This window comes from Panthera pardus, unplaced genomic scaffold (assembly GCF_024362965.1).
Source record: "Panthera pardus isolate Hobbes unplaced genomic scaffold, ASM2436296v1 HiC_scaffold_16, whole genome shotgun sequence".
NCBI lineage: Eukaryota > Metazoa > Chordata > Mammalia > Carnivora > Felidae > Panthera > Panthera pardus.
Window position 1 is genome coordinate 128,707,434 of NW_026526721.1, and position 17,558 is coordinate 128,724,991.

Sequence of the window (17,558 nt, forward strand, 5' to 3'; positions counted from 1 at the left end):
CTCCCTAAGGCTTGTGCACATGCACACATGCACTCTCTCTCTCTCTCAAAATAAACATACAAAAAATAATAACTTAATCAGCAAGCACATGATGAGCCTACATGCAGAACTCTGTGCCAAACATGCAGAAAAGAGGATACAGGTGGAAAAGCACCACAAGTGCCATGCTCACAATTATTCTATAAGGTGATATTATGAATCCCAACCTAAAAGTAAGAAAATTGAGGCTGACAGAAATTCAATATTTTTCCCAAAGTCACATTTCTAAAAGCTGATACAGGCAGGATGGAAATGCAGGTCTGGGTCCTAGGCCAAGGGTCTATCAATACTGCCAAACCAATTGGTCACTGAAGAAAAATGAGAAAAAACAGGCATTCTATGCAAACAGGAGAAAATGGGACCAAGGATCCATTTGAGTTAGGAGAAGTTTATGTGTAGAAAGAACAGAAAGAAAGTCAGAAAGTTGGGAAACAGACTGTGGACAGCCTTTATGCCCAGTTAAGAAGCACCTTGTACTGCAGCCAGTTGGTGGAACCACAGATAAGACAAAAAGGTAAGAAAGAATCTAAACAAGGCATTAGGGAAAGGCATTTGGAGAAACACCAGAAAAGAACAAAGATTTAAAATCAAGCACCGTATTAACATAGGATTTGGGTCTCTCAAAGTAAAAACATTATCTTCTAAGTTGGGGGTCCCTAATGTCCTATTGCTTAATGCTTTACTGATGTCAATAATTAAAAATTCCAGAAGTGCTCCAGTAAGTCTTCTTTCCCCCAAAACAGGGACAGCTTTTGATAGCTAAGAGAAGCATGTGCCTATCTGCCTTCTTCCTTGCCCATGAAGCCTCCTTCAGGGGGTATGCTGATAAAGAATGGGTCACACTTGGGGACATTATTTCAGCTATAGCTTCACTTCTTGGAAAGGTGAAGGCCAAGATGGAATGATGGGCTCAGGAGGCAAAGGGTAGAGAATGAAATCACCCCTTCCTGTGGCTCACAGGAAGGACAAGCCAGTTCATCAAGGCTAGAGGTTTCAGCCCTGCCCTCCGGCATCTGCACTCATAGTCCTTACCCTTGTGCACATTTAACACTCACAGAGAGCGGCCTGTAGCAGGACAAAAATCTCAGGACTCAGGATCCTGGCTCTTGGCCATCTTTCAGAATCTCTTTATACCCTAGAGAGAGCAGGTGTCTTTACTGTTGCTACAAAATCTTCATGGAGGGGCTACATATTAATACCTGATTCTATGAGAATACAGTCTTATTTTTGTAAAAAAAAAAATTGTACATGCACAAATTTGAGTTACTTTGGCTTATACTATAAGATTAATACTTCTTTAATATTAAAGATTTTAACCTGGCAATATGTGGTTATCTAATATAAATGTTCCTATTCAGAAAAAATATGGATATTAAACCTCACTGGATACAATTCTACATTTTTCCCTTTTTCTTTCCACTAAAAAAAAAAAAAAAAAAATCAATAGAGAGGATGGAGAGGGATCTTCATAGAGTCAGACGAGGAGAAACTGCAGCAAATGGTTCATCTTTGCTCTTTTTATCTCAGTAGTCAGCAGCAGGGTGAGAAACCTGATCCAGATCACCCTTCAATAACAGACTACATTCTTTTCTCAATCAGCAGTTGCAGAAGCCCTGCTGAACTCCTCTTTTGCCATTTTCAACGAAAGTTGCACCCAAGGAAATACTGATTGTCTATATGTGGCACCACTGTGTTCCAGGCACTTGAGAAGTGTGAGAGCCTTAAATCAATTCCATGAACCAATGGTCTGTTTGTGTTGCCACAGATCACACCACTCACAGCTGTGCGGGTCCATGAAGCCAGGACCTTTGTTATTACCCTGACACAGAATTATCAGTAAGGACAGAGCCTTCCACAATATGAAAATGCATTACCTTGTAAAGTCACAATCTATTGGTTCAAATGAAGCTGACTCTCCAAGATCAGGGATAAAGGCACAAAACACACTATAGCACAAACATTAAGTCTACTTTGTAAGGCAGTAATCCCCAAAATGACAACATCTATGCAGAATTTATTTTTAGAGTCATAAGCCAAATTATTTTCCTTTGTCAGAACTAGAATCTTACAAACCCAGCTGTTAAACAACATTTGTCAAAAATGTCAAAACGTCTCTCAACATTTAGACAGCCACCTCGCCATTATTCCTATGGGATACATGGGTGGCTGAGAGAATCACATTTGACAGATGCAAAAAATAAGTCATCCATATGGCAAATACAACTCTTCATTTTCCAAACATCTAGCCCAGCAATTTCCCTACCATTCTGCCTTGGGATGCAGCCAATCTTCCCAAAAGAATGGATTTAGGCTTTTTCACAATTGCTACTGAACATGGAGGCTTCACAAATAATCTTCCAATTCTTATTTTACACAGAACCCACAAATATTGTTTATATTCATTCTAAGAGTTAAGAATTCAGGATCTTAATGCTAGAGAGAGCTCATGTTGTATCAGTATATGTCATGATTGCTCCCTGCTAGAGAAACTGCCAGGACCGCAGTCATTACTGAGGCAAGTAGCCCAGGTCACAGCCGTTTGGACCAAGAGAGGGCATCAGTTACCCTAAGATTTCTGGTAGAAGAGCTTTGACCACTAGGGATGATAGTTACTACAGAACTATCATATTCCTTTTCTTCTTGGTCCATACACAGATCACCAGTTAGGTTGTGGGGACAAAAAGAAAAAGCAGGAACAGGAATACATGAGAAGAGAAGCCAAAATGGAAATGCTGTGCCATGTTAAATGGTCAAGAAGTAGAATATGGATTGACCAACCACTGGTAGTACCAAACATCCTGGAGTTGTAGAATACTGGGAACAATCTTCCTGGTCCTGAGTTAGGTCCTGTCTCTGTGAGGCCTGACCAGACTACACCTCCTTCTCAATCTGAAAGAACCCTGGGATTCTTCCCAACTTGCTACATATCTGACATTGTTTTATTTTCTCACACATTTTTAACCCTTCCATTTATTAGGTGACTTAAATGAATTTCTGTTCTTGGGATCAAAGACATTTATATGGGTCCCACAGCAAAATGACTCAAAGCTCTCCTTTTCTCTTTATTAACTGTAACACAACCTCAGATCTCCTCTCTGACAGCGTACATATAACCTCACAAATTTAAGGGCTACTCTGCCAATTATTTGCAATGAGAGAAAGAAAAAAAATGGCTAGTGAAGCCTATCTCCCTTGGATTGTCTTAAAATCGCCATCGTTGCATTTTTTCTGTTGCCACATATAGACCACAATTTACTTTCAAGTAGATGTAGAAGATTAGCCGCAGTGAGTCAAGAATGAAAACCCAAAATCCTATGGGAGCTTCAGTAGTCTATCTTCTGTGGCACTGACAGATTCCCTCCTGTGACTTTTGAGTTAAGGCTCAGGGGTCAATCTCTACATTGACAAAATCTGATTCTTCTGATCCCTATAGAATAAAATTGGTTGCCAAAGCTATTCCAGCACTGGGAAAAGGTCAGGTTATATCAAAAATTAATGAGCCAGCCCCCACAAAGCTTCTGTACCTTCTCCAACTCATTATTCCTCCCTCCCCCAAAAACACACCATTCATCCCTCTAGCAGTTATTCTCAATCATAGGTATTTAGAAGTAGGGGGTGATGGGGGGACATGTTGGTTGACTTGATGACTTGGTTTGAGTAATATTAAAATTTAGTGACCAGAGATGCTAAACACCCTATAATGGACATAAATAGACCAAAAAAGTTCCATACAACGATGAATCATTCTATCAAAATGCTAATAGCACTTCCCTTGAGAAACATTGAGCCCTCTCCAACATTTGGGGCAGACAAAAAGCAAGAAAGAAAGGCAAACTGAAGAGAGGAGACCAGTAAGAGAACAAGCAATGCACCCCATCATAAGTGAAGCAGTCTAGTAAAGGCTGTCCAAAGATCAGTCTCAGGCCCTGCTGACCTCCTTCTCCTCACCTCCAACAATAATACTCATGGCACACAGACTTCTTACTCTCATTCCCCCTACTGTGCAAAACAATCTTGGGCTCAGATTTAAATTACATCTTTTTAAAAATTGTGTCTTTATTTCCGCATCTTTTCATTTGTTTCTAATTATGATAGTTTCTGAGCAACTAATATTGGTAATAGTAATAGATAATATCAACTGAAAATTCTACCACATTGCTAAAGGGCTTAATTACTAAATTTGTACTATAATAGGTCTGTTGGAAAATTTGCTTTAGAGATTAATTCTTTAGGGCGTAACTCCTCAGAGGTTAGGCTTATGAATTACTACCATCTTCTGAAACACTTTTGTGAGCCACACTGGGGCTTGGCAGAAGGAAAGGTGAAAATTCTCTTGCTACCTCTCCCAAGCTCTTTGTTAAGTTCTAGGCAGTATCCAAAGAGACAACCTGCACAAATTTCACCACTGTGGAGAGACCAAATGGAAAGAGACAGCTCAGAAACTTCTGATTAAAGGGCAAATAGTTTAGAGGCAGTATACTTATGTCAGAGAGACAGGCCCATGGCACTTTCTGTAACACAGAGATGCCACAGCAAGGTAAAAGTTCAGCAAGAAACACTCACAGACTGAAAAGCTCCCCAGGATGGAAAAAGTCCAAAATGCAATTCTGTTTTAAATGAGGTGAAGTCTTGTTAGAACAAGAGCATATTATCACTAAAAATAAGGGTTTCCAACAAGTAAGGTCCTTGTAGATGAAAGCACAATGCCCCGTAGAAATTCCTAGTATTGTAGACATTCCTAATATTGCTGTCCAATATGGTATCCACTAACTACATGTGGCTATGGAGCACTTGAAATGTGGCTGGCATGAATGAAGGACTGAGTTTCTAATTTAATTTTAATTCATTTAAATAAAAATAGATAAACGTGGCTAGTTGCTACTGTATTGAACAATGCAGGAAAAGGTTTAGACCATGATTTGGAAAATGACATAAGAGATTATCGCAAAAAAATCTTACATATCTTCTGACTACCTGGAAAATACTTTCTCAGTGCACTCCCTGCCAGAGAGGGACAATTCGTAAGAAGTCACAACATAAAAAAACATCAGAAAAGAGTAGTGCTTTTAAAATGTTAGCATGCGGGGCGCCTGGGTAGCTCGGTCGGTTAAGTGTCCGACTTCAGCTCAGGTCATGATCTCGTGGTTCGTGAGTTCAAGCCCCGCGTCTGGCTCTGTGCTGACAGCTCGGAGCCTGGAGCCTGTTTCCAATTCTGTGTCTCCCTCTCTCTCTCTGACTCTCCCCCGTTCATGCTCTGTCTCTCTTGGTCTCAAAAATAAATAAACGTTAAAAAAAATTTTTTTTTAATAAATAAATAATATAAAATGTTAGCATCCATCAGAATCACCTGGAGGTCTTATTTGTTGTAAATTTTGTGGATGTATCTAACAATTACAAGGGCCAGACACACAGCAAGGTGGAACTCAAACCTGCCAGGACACTCTACATCTAATTCCTGCATTGGCCCTGTCTTGGAGTCAAAATGAGGCTTTCTATTAGAATAATGTAACTGTCTCAGGTCTAGGTCAGGGTTACCACCATTCCAACACAGTTCTAGAAGAGTATCAAAAGAACACATGTTATATTAAAATTTTTATTTATCACTCAAATGGCATAGGTTGAAGATAAACCCTTTCCATATTTCCAAAGAAACAGAAATAAAAGGTTTTAGAATAAAAACATTTCTACAAATATTCTGTGGTCTTTTTTGTATTACCTATAAAATCTGTTCTAGGATCAGTGGTCATTTGGGAGGATATATTTCTTTTGAGGGTTGTCACTTCTTTATGTTCTTTATGTACTTATACATGAGTTACTTTAACATTAAGAGACCACCCCATGAAAAAACAATTCCTTAGATGTGGTGTATGTGTGTACACACATACGGTCACACACACAACAGAGTATTACGCGGTCATAAAAAGAATTAAATCTTGGGATGCCTAAGTGGCTCAGTCAGTTAAGCATTCAACTCTTGATTTAAATTCAGGTCATGATGGGGTGCCTGGGTGGCTCGGTCGGTTAAGCAGCCGACTTCGGCTCAGGTCATGATCTCGCGGTCCGTGAGTTCGAGCCCCGTGTCGGGCTCTGTGCTGACAGCTCAGAGCCTGGAGCCCATTTCAGATTCTGTGTCTCCCTCTCTCTGACCCTCCCCTGTTCATGCTCTGTCTCTCCCTGTCTCAAAAATAAATAAAACGTTAAAAAAAAAAAAATTCAGGTCATGATCTCATGGTTTGTGAGATGGAGTCCCATATCGGGCTCCATGCTGACAGTGCAGAACTTGCTTGGGAATTTCTGTCTCCCTCTCCCTGCCCCTCTCTCTTACTCAAAATAAACAAACTTAAAAAAAAAACAAAAAACAATTAAATCATTCCATTCATGACAACATGGATAGACCTAGCAGGTATTATGCTTAGCAAAATAAGTCAGACTGAGAAAGAAAAATACCCTATAATTTCACCTATATGTGGAATCTAAAAGACAAAACAAATGAATAAACAAAGCAGAATCAGACCTGTAAATACAGAGAACTGATGGTTGCCAGAGGGGAGGGAGGTGGGAAGATGGGCAAAAATGGGTGAAGGGGAGGGGGAGATACAGGCTTCCAGTAATGGAATGAAAAAGTAACAGGAATAAAAGTCACAGGATAGGGAATATGGTCAATGATATAGTAATAGCATTGTATGGTGACAGACGGTAGATACATTTGTGGTAAGCATAGCAGAACATAGAGAGAAGTTGAATCAATGTTGTACACCTGAAACTAATATAACATTCTGTGTCAACTAAAACATTTTTTTTTTGAGACAGAGATAAAGAGGCGGGGTGGGGGGGAGAGGAGGAGACAGAGAGGGAGAAAAGAGACAGAGAGGGAGAAGAGGAGAGACAGAAGAGGAGAGAGAGGAGAGAGGGAGAGGAGGAGGAGAGGGAGGGAGAGGGGGAGGAGAGGGAGGGAGAGGGGGAGGAGAGGGAGGGAGAGGGGGAGGAGAGGGGGAGGGAGAGGGGGAGGAGAGGGGGAGGAGGGGAGGAGGGGAGGAGGAGGAGAGAGAGGGAAAGGAGGAGGAGAGAGAGGGAGAGGAGGAGGAGAGAGAGAGAGAGGGAGAGGGGGAGGAGAGGGAGGGAGAGGGGGAGGAGAGGGAGGGAGAGGGGGAGGAGAGGGAGGGAGAGGGGGAGGAGAGGGAGGGAGAGGGGGAGGAGAGGGAGGGAGAGGGGGAGGAGAGGGAGGGAGAGGGGGAGGAGAGGGAGGGAGAGGGGGAGGAGAGGGAGGGAGAGGAGGAGGAGAGGGAGGGGGAGGAGAGGGAGGGAGAGGGGAGGAGAGGGAGGGGGAGGAGAAGGAGGGAGAGGGGGAAGAGAAAGAGAGGGAGGGAGAGGGGGAGAGGGAGGGAGGGGGAGAGGGGGGGAGGGGAGGGAGGGGGAGGGGAGGGAGAGGGAGGGGGAGGGGGAGAGGGAGGGAGGGGGGAGAGGGGGGAGGGGAGGGGGAGGGGAGGGAGAGGGAGGGGGAGGGGGAGTGGGAGGGAGGGGGGAGAGGGGGGAGGGGAGGGGGAGGGGAGGGAGAGGGAGGGGGAGGGGGAGTGAGAGGGAGGGGGAGGAGAGGGAGGGGGAGGGGGAGGGGGAGGAGAGGGAGGGGGAGGGGGAGGAGAGGGAGGGGGAGGAGAGGGAGGGGGAGGGGGAGGAGAGGAGGGAGGGGAGTGAGAGGGAGGGGGGAGGGGGAGTGAGAGGGAGGGGGAGTGAGAGGGAGGGGGAGGGGGAGAGAGGGAGGGAGAGGGGGAGAGAGGGAGGGAGAGGAGGACAGAGGGAGAGGAGGACAGAGACAGAGGGAGAGGAGGGGGGAGAGAGAGAGAAGGAGGGAGGGAGGGGAGGAGGAGAGAGGGGAGAGAGAGTGGGTATGCACACGAGCAGGGGAGAGGGAGAGAGAATTTTAAGCAGGCTCCACACCCAGTGCTGAGCCCAACACGGGCTTAATCCCACAACTGTAGGATCATGACCTGAGCCAAAATCAAGAGTTGGACCCCTTAACTGACTGAGCCAACCAGTTGCCCCATTTTTTTTAAAGAAATTTCCTTGACTATTCTTCTCAATAGCCTTCTTTTTTGCCTCCTTCACTCCCCTCTTTCTTAATGTTCCAAAAAGAAAGCCTTCATTCAGAATACATTGCTGCAACAAATAGGACATGAAGCCTTAAAATAAAATCAGAATCCAGTACTGTTCATTTCCCTCACCAACAATCTTTCTCCCTTCTTCAAACTCCCAATATTCTTCAGTTAGTACTTTCACAAAGTTTAAGAGTGATCCTTGGGTCCTAGAAATTTGGGGAAACAGGCATCATTTCTTAACATTTATAGAGCCCCCAAGTAGTCACACAACAAATACTATGTACATCACTTTCTTAGGCTACTGAGTTTATTAATGCTGTATCTCTTTTACAGGTAGGGAAACTGTAGTAAAATAAGCTAAATGATTAAAATCTAGTCCCAGAACAACAATCCCTTCAGCAGTATTACTTTAGCAGTGGTTCTCACTGCTGGCAGTTTCCTGCCCCCACCCCAAGAGGACATATGGTAACGTCCGGAGACACTTTTGACTATAGAGAGTGCTACCAGAATCTAGTGGGTAGAGGCCAAGGACCCTACCAAACATGCTACAGTGCACAGGCCAGCCCCTCCCCTACTCCACCCCCAAAGAACTGCCTGGCTCAGAGTGTCAACAGTGTTAAGGATGAGAACCCCTGCTTCGCTGGCAATTCTAGCATTACTTTCTTTGCCCCCCTAATCAATAAAGAATGGCTCCCTCTACAATTTGATCCTTGTACAGTATTTACACAGGAACATGCCAATCAAGTATTATTTCTGGCCTTCTATACTTTCTAATTACTTTAAAAATATAAGATCCATGTGAACCACAGAGGAAAATGAGGAAAGCTAGCAAAGTCTGGCTTCTTTCCTTTAAGGAGAAAACCTAGCAAAGACCAGGTCCTTGAGCTAGCAACCTCCAGGCCCTGAGCTATGGTGTGTATCTGGCTGCTCACCTGGACTTTTCTGTTGTGAAAGTTTTCTGTTGTGAAAGTGCTTTGCAACTCCCTTTTCTCTACTTTGCTTATCTCTAAGCACATGCATTATTCCCAGAGCAGTAATGATGTATGCTTATGGGAATCTCCAGAGATCTACAGACCCTAATTGTCTATTTCGTTCAGTAAATTGTACTCATTACTAAGTCACGTGAGACACTGAAGGACATCAGTCTTTCTGGCTGCCCTTTGTATGAGCCTGGGTAATGGGACATTATCTGCCAAAGGCTCCACAGTATTGAATTGAGAAGCTTAAAACAACCCTCCGTCCAGTTTTTCAGCTGAGTACCTTTTTTTTTTTTTTAACCTCCTGTCTCTTTGCTAACCATCCTTAGCTCTGCTTAGATCTGTATCAATTATGATTCTTCTCTTCAAGGAGTCTGGTTTTAGTTTAAGCTCTTGAAGCCATGAAACTCAGAAAAGTTATGACATTCTTTCAACTTATCCTTCCTGGACCTCCACCTGTACTCTGAGAAGGGCATACCAAACAGTATGTTTCTCCCTCTGGTCTTAAAAATCTTCAGCACAAATGAAAATCTAAAGCCAGCTCTGAGTTTAATGCTCCCAATGCCCGTATCCATTATACTTAGTACTGCAAAGAGAGGAGAGAATGGACACATGACTTCCAGTGACAATGGATAAAATAACATGGAACAGGTAGAACCACCTGCTAGCTATTATCCACCAAAGTGGGAATCATCAACTCTGTGATAAGTGGTTTCCTTCCTGGGGAAAAAAATTAATGAAGGAAAAGTTAAGCACAGTAAGCCATGGAAGAAGAGGATGCTTGGAGAGAGAACTATATGCAGCAGAACATGAGGATACAACTATAAGAAAAAGGCCATTAGGCCTGGTTCCCTTCTCTACAGCATTTATCAGGAAGGTCAACCAGCTCCTCCCATGTAAATCACATCCCATACAAACTCACTGAAAATTCCTGCATTAAGATATTTCCATGCATAACTTCCATCCCATCACCCTATTGAATTTTGTCTTCATAATTGTTGATTTCCATGGTGTCTGTTAGTTGAATCAATATAGGCTTTGGGAAACTTTCACAGAGTACCTCATTGTACTGACTCCAAGAAGCTACTGAGACCAGAGCCTCTATGACAGTAAACCCAGGAAAATGGCAGAGAATGCCTTTGGACTTACCCTGGAGTAGAGGGTGAGAGAGCCTTCAAACACACTTACATCCTCATAACCCATCAGCTCTGCTGCTTTTCATCACTCACTCACTTCTGCATATTGGACCACCACTGATCGATCACCAACTGTCAAAGACAAAAAGTAAAAGAATGAATTAGGCCACAAGTTCCATAACTTCAAGTCCAGAGTCACTGCTCAAGTAAATTTGTGAGTAGCCTAAGTGTTTAACATATAGACGCAAACACATATAATGGCTCAAGCTCAATAAAAGTTTATCTCTGGTTCCCATATACATACTGAACAGTGTGAACAGGTCAGTGGAGTGGCTCTCCCTCATGCAGTGATCCAGGCACCAAGGCTAATGAATGTCCTGCCACCTTTTTTAAAACTAAATTTCCAAGCTTGCCCTAAGAATCCTCTCCATTCCAACCAGTCAGGCATGGAAAACAGCATGGAAGCTCACATAGGCATTCTCTTTATGTGTTCCCCCCCCACTCCCCCCCCATAAGTGGACTGCAACACTACTGCACTTCCATTCAGGTTCTAGTGGCTACAATCAGTAACATAGCCACACCTAAGACAATGGCTGCTGGGCAGCTAATAGTTACTATCCATCATACAGGGGCTGGCTCCAGCCCAACCAAGATGACAGTGTTACGTTTGGTGTAGAGAGTTCTGGGTAAGACACTTGGCTTAGTTAGTTAACTGAATCTTGGTTCCTTGTTTGTTTGTTAGTTTGTTTGTTTATTTATTTTAGCTGTAAAATACCTCCTTCCTCACAGGGTCAATGTAAGACTCAAAATGAGACAAAGCAGCACTTCCCAGACTTTAACATGCACACATAACACCCTGGCCTCCTTGATGAAATGCAGATTCCAATTCAGTAGGTCCTGCATGAAGCCTGAGAATCTGCATTTCCCACAAACTCCCCGATGATACCAGTGCTGCTGTTCTCTGACTACACTTTAAGTAAAAAGAAGATAAAGAAAGAGAGTATTTTTGTAAGCCAAAAAGTAATTTGCAGATATCAAGAATTATCTTGGCACTAACTTGATTATAACTCCCAACTAGCTAGCACTTTTAGGATAGGTTTAGTCTAGGTACCATATAAAATTTCATAGAGTCACAGGATTTTGGAAATGAAAAGAATTTAAGTGGTCACTGTTCTCTCTTATTTTCCAGAAAAGGAAATAAACTCAGAGATGTCAATACTGCCCCCCCAAATCTCACAATAAATTAGGGTGCTGGAAAAAGAATGCAGAAATTTTTGACTTTTTTCTATTATTACATAAACTCAACTGATAACCTGAGAAACAAAGGGTAATTTTTATTCTTCTGCTAAAGCAATAACAGATACTATTCTAGCCCATACCCAAAAAGGTACCAGAAGGTAGCATTCACCAGTTTGGATCACCATGGTACTAAATGTAGGCAAGGTGTCATGGAAAAGACATCAAGATATTTTCAAACAGACGTTCTTCCAAATGTAGTGATCTTCAAAGTTATGTTTCACATGTCCAAAATATGAACACAAATTAATTTCTATATACTCCCTGGCAAAAAACAAAAAGATTTTCAATATATACAGACTGGGTCACTATTATTTGGGGAACAATTAGCAAAAGAGAATTGGGGGCTGCAAATAGAAAAGAGAAAAAAATAATTAGCCAAGAAGCAGCAGTTTCTATGATAAACCCTAAAGATAAATAAAGGAATCTCAAGATTTTTTTTAATCCCTGACATGTATGTTATTTTTGAACCTCTGAGATCATGGGGAGTCCTAGGAACTTATAGTAAAAAATAGTGAAACATAGGACTTCAGAAGCGAAAAATAGAAGTCAAAAACCCCCAAGTTACAAGTCAGAAAAGTACTATCTTGAAATCAAATCAGATAGGCAGGGGTGGGGTGGGTGGGGAGAGAACCCTCTTACAATGCATGTTATCTTCAATGAAGCAACATGAATATCAAAGTGTCTTGATATTGAAATCACAAGGGAGTACTTATTGAGCAAGCAACGATAAATGGAAATCAATACTTGCACATCCATTATTAATTCAACATGAACAAAATACTACTAGCATCTTCATTCAGTGAGCAATTTTAAATCAAAACCACACTCAGATACCACCTCACGCCAGTCAGAGTGGCCAAAATGAAGAAATCAGGAGACTATAGATGCTGGAGAGGATGTGGAGAAACAGGAACCCTCTTGCACTGTTGGTGGGAATGCAAATTGGTGCAGCCGCTCTGGAAAGCAGTGTGGAGGTTCCTCAGAAAATTAAAAATAGACCTACCCTATGACCCAGCAATAGCACTGCTAGGAATTTATCCAAGGGATACAGGAGTACTGATGCATAGGGGCACCTGTACCCCAATGTTTATAGCGGCACTCTCAACAATAGCCAAATTATGGAAAGAGCCTAAATGTCCATCAACTGATGAATGGATAAAGAAATTGTGGTTTATATACACAATGGAATACTACGTGGCAATGAGAAAAAATGAAATATGGCCTTTTGTAGCAACATGGATGGAACTGGAGAGTGTGATGCTAAGTGAAATAAGCCATACAGAGAAAGACAGATACCATATGGTTTCACTCTTATGTGGATCCTGAGAAACATAACAGAAACCCATGGGGGAGGGGAAGGAAAAAAAAAAAAAAAAAAAAAAGAGGTTAGAGTGGGAGAGAGCCAAAGCATTAGAGACTGTTAAAAACTGAGAACAAACTGAGGGTTGATGGGGGGGGGGGGAGGGAGGGCAGGGTGGGAGGGAGGGCAGGGTGGGTGATGGGTATTGAGGAGGGCACCTTTTGGGATGAGCACTGGGTGTCGTATGGAAACCAATTTGACAGTAAATTTCATATATTAAAAAATAAAAAAAAATAAAAAAATAAAATAAAATAAACATTTTAATAAAGGTAAAATGTTCTAAGAACTTCTGTAAGTTTACTTTTGTATGCTACCCACCCTGTCCCCCCGCCCCCAATCCTCATCCACCTAGTGTCTTTAGCTCCTCAAATATTCTCTCGTACTGACAATTTTCCACAACCTATTCTAGACTCTAGAATTTTTACCCTATTTTTGTGCCATGGATTCCACTCCCCACTCCCCTGGCCTTAACAGTCTATTGAAGCCTAAGAAACTCCTTCTCAGAATAATGTGCTAAATGTATAAGATAAAATATATAAGATTATGAAAGATGTCCATCATACGGAAATACTTTTTCCACAGAGCACTCAGAATTCCATGAACCTAATATAAGACTATATAATGGGGAGTGACTCTTCTAGGATGATGAAAGTTTTTTCTTATAGGAAACAGCATGCAAAAAAGTTTTAAAAACCCAAAGATGCACATAAAGAATATTGCTGAGGATCAGTCAGTGAGGAAAAGAACAGCTGCAAAGAAAAGCCTGACCTTGAATTTCTACCCCAACTCAATGTTATTCATGCTGTGGCTTTAAAATGCCACATTAAGGAATTACTCAGAGAATTTTCTTGGCTCCAGCCCTGTAGACACAGCATATTCTGAGTCCTGATGGCAAGTGGAGAAAGGCAACACTGAAGAAGTGAAGACGGAGAGGAGTCTGAGCTCAGGTCCTAGTTCTCTACCACTAACTAGTTCTATCACTTAGTTCTTATTTGAAACTCTCTGCCTATAAAATGAGAAAGTTGAGTTAAACCACCTTTAGGGTTTCTTCCAACTCTGAATTATTAGGATTTTAAGACAATGCATAATCATTTCTCTGGGAAGAAGTATTAGTGAGATTTCTTTTTGCCCTAGGCTCACAGTATGAAATTACCTTCTGTAAGAGAATTTTTCAGAGGCTTCAGAAATACCTTATGGGAGTCACCGTGCCACAGAATTTAAGACTGGAAGAGATTTTCATAGACACACACCACCTCAGCAATCCCAGTGATCGGGCAAGAAAACGGAGGCTCAGAAAGGCAAAGATTTATTTGAGGTCACATAATGAAGCAAAAGACTGTTGTGACTACCGCCATCTAGCACCAGCAGGATTTCAGGATTCGGCATTGGTAGTAAAGACCAGCTAATCAGCTCTCTTGGAGACAGAAATAAACCTCAAATAAGCTGAGCCACAGGAAGGGAACTGCACGAGGAAGCAGGTGACTGGGGTAATGACACCCAGAGGCAGCATCCTGCAGCTCAAGCAGGGTCAAAACGGAGGCTCCCATATACATTATAACCTCACTGTCAACAGCACTCTCCTCTTTCAAATATGGCTACAAACTCCATCTCAAAGAACAATCAGTAACAAAGAAAGAATAGCTATTTCAAAACAGGGGAATGGATAAGTGAACCCTGGCTAATAAGGTTAATAAAACCAAAATTCAAGATTTGGAATAATGTAATCTTGAAAGAAGAGCACTAGCTAAGAAAACCTTAAAATATTTGTTAGGAATTTCTAAGTTTTGGAAGAAACGGATTCAGAGTAACTTTGACCTACCTTCTGTGGACAGCCCTGAAGTACAGTAACTTAACCACCACTGTTTAACTAATACTCTCACCACTATCTTTACAGCATGTAATTACTGGATATTCATCAGGTTTAAAAGTTACATGTATATTTCCATAGTCCTATCCATGTGTGTAAACTAGCTTTATATGCAAAGAATTAGAAATTATTAAATTTTGGGGAATTTTGATTGAATCATAATTTCAACCTCACGTTCAATTAACCAAAACGTATGCCAAGAGCTTTTAAACCCTACAATACAATGCTTAATTGTCAGTTTACCCTCTGCCCTTTCTCCTACACATCACCAGCAAATTGTACCCATTCCTCAATCCCTGTAACACACATTATTCCCACCTAATATAAACAGTTCTGGCCTTGAGAACTTTTTTTTTTTTTAGATTCTTTTTGACAGCTGACACAGCCTTTCACAATCTGGAGGCGACGCACCATTGGTTTGCCATATCTGTGTTTCATCTCCTCCAGGAATTCCAGAGACAGCAGTGCCATCTACTGGTAGGGAGGGCACAACTTATTTCTGGAAGCCTATGGGTGACAGGAGCCAAGGACCTGAAAGAATGGCAGGCTAGATTTGTGTCTTTGTGCGCCTTTCTTTTCTAGAGCATGTAACGAACCTAACTGATGCTTACAACCTGAGAAGCGGAACCTCCACAGGAGTCTCCATCACGAAAGGCAGGTCCTGTGGAAGCCATGTACAGCCCAGCCAGGCTAGCCAATAATGAGCTCTGCCTGGAAATGCCTCCTCAAGGCTCTAAGGCAAGCAGCGGAGCCTCACTGAATTAAACATTTCCTCCAGTGCTTCTGTATCAGATGATCTCACCCATGCCCCACTTGTGGCAATGTTATCCAGCTGTATCTTGTAGCACAGGTCTTAGGGAAGATGCTCAGACCCCTCTCAATGTGAAGGCTCTTATGTTTACACAATGTGACACAGATCCTGTGCAAAGGACACGATTGCTTAGGTATGCAGGTCCGACTCTAATCTCTCTCATTTGCTCTCCATCCTCCCCGCTCTTGACCCAGAGGACAGAAATGACAGAAATGAAATGATTTTTTGGTTGCGTGGAAAGTAACATTAGTGGGCTTTCATTGAATCAGAAAATAAAACCTTGCCTTGCAGGTCACTGAGGCACACTGCTTCCCTCAAGATGAACTAAGCCAGCCCATCTCCCTCTTTTCCCTAGGATAAGCCTATAAATGTTTCTCTACCTTTTTAAAACCCCTGCCTCCCCGCCAAAGGCTAAATGTAAACATAGTGTGACCTTTATCTGATTTACATAAATGACATTTTTCTAAACATAAAAGCACATCTTTTCAAACTATACCACCTACTCCACCTTCAGAATTCCTTCTCCCCACCATCACATGCCACCTAAAAAAAAAAAAAAAAAAAAAAACACTGACAAATTTAATTATTCCCACTAATTATACTTTATATTCCAATCTATCAGGTGATGATCTATATTCACTTTACTAGGGTCATTTGTTACATCCCCCCAAAGCTTTGCAGCAACCTCTTTTACTTCCATTCACTTCAGACAACCATCAAAAAGTTGATTTGCTGCAGCTGATAAATGTCCTGATTTCCCCTAACAAATTTAAGTGTTCCCTCTTCAATTTGTTTTAACTTGCCAAGTAAATTGATTTCTTAGCAAGTGCAGGCACTTCACAGGCATGATGCGAGTCTTAGATGTTTGAAGCATTGCACTGTTTCCTGAAGAAACAAAACTTTGCATGGGGGAAGGTAAGAGTAATGAAAGGGCTTTGAAACAGCATGTCTCCAAGGAGTCAGGGAGACAGATTCTCATCCAGCTCACGCCAGAATAAGTTCGAAATAGATCACGGTGAAACTCCAGCATATGGTAAAAATCCTAATGACCGATGAGCCATTTACCAAGTAGACTACAAGATACATCCAACAAATTAGTGGAAAACTGAAGGGACTTTTAATATTTCATCATAAGATAGACAGTATGGCCTTGCTATTACAGGTCTGGGGAAATGGAGTAGGAAACCAGATGTGTTGCACACAACCGCCTCCCCCTTTTAAAGTAGGACTTAAAGGAGACATCCCTCCAGCCCCAACACACAAACCGTTTTGGCATCCAAATGGTCTTTAAACAGGCACTTTTCAAAGAATTGAGGTCTGAACAGGTGTAATTTACACCATGCCTTCCCTTCTCCCTACAGGCCATTAACACGCTTAAAATAATTACTCTCTCCAGCAGCCCAGAAAGACCTCAGTTTACAGAGATAATCCCCCCCCCCCACACACACACCCCAAATCCCTATCTTCTTGAAGGAGAATCTCACTGTGACGGTCTGGTCTGCAGTTCACTGCAGGCATTTCCCTCCTCACAGTTTACCAGTCATCAGTTTCGCTGTATCTATAATTCCTTAATGTAACCTCTTATTTAGACCAGCGCCCAACTGCTTTAAAATTTTTTTCTCACCCCTTAACGAAAACCTAGGTTCCCTCGGCAGGCTGAAAGCGTTCAGTTTCGATGCAACTCTGGGGTGCGAGCTGGCGTGCAGGTCCGGAGAGCCTTCTACCAGCAACACTTGGGCTCGGTCCACCGGTCAAGCCCCCCACCCCCGCCCGTACAGCTGCGCTAGGAATTCGGCTTGCTCGCCGCCGGATTAGTTCGAGTCCCGCCGCTTGGCTAAAGTGACACATTTTTTTTTTTTTTCCTTTCCTTCTCACATGTGACAGGTCCCACTGCATTAAAGCCATCTTCTCCCAGGCCCCAGCCCAAGTCCGGCGTCCGTGATGCCCCCGCCCCACCACGCTCACTCTTTACCTGG

General features: G+C 42.4%; 1 protein-coding gene across 2 annotated transcripts in view; it reads right to left on the reverse strand.

The window, feature by feature from the left end:
• The window catches only part of TMEM108 (transmembrane protein 108), a 364,334-nt gene extending 347,043 nt beyond the window's left edge, over positions 1 to 17,291 (reverse strand). For both annotated transcript variants that reach the window (XM_053903803.1, XM_019436674.2), the window contains exons 1-2: positions 17,207 to 17,291; positions 10,259 to 10,377 (exon numbers count right to left, since the gene is read on the reverse strand). The gene's annotated coding sequence lies outside the window, so the exon portion shown is untranslated. The remainder of the gene's footprint in view (positions 1 to 10,258; positions 10,378 to 17,206) is intronic.
• Between the last annotated feature and the right edge of the window lie 267 nt (positions 17,292 to 17,558).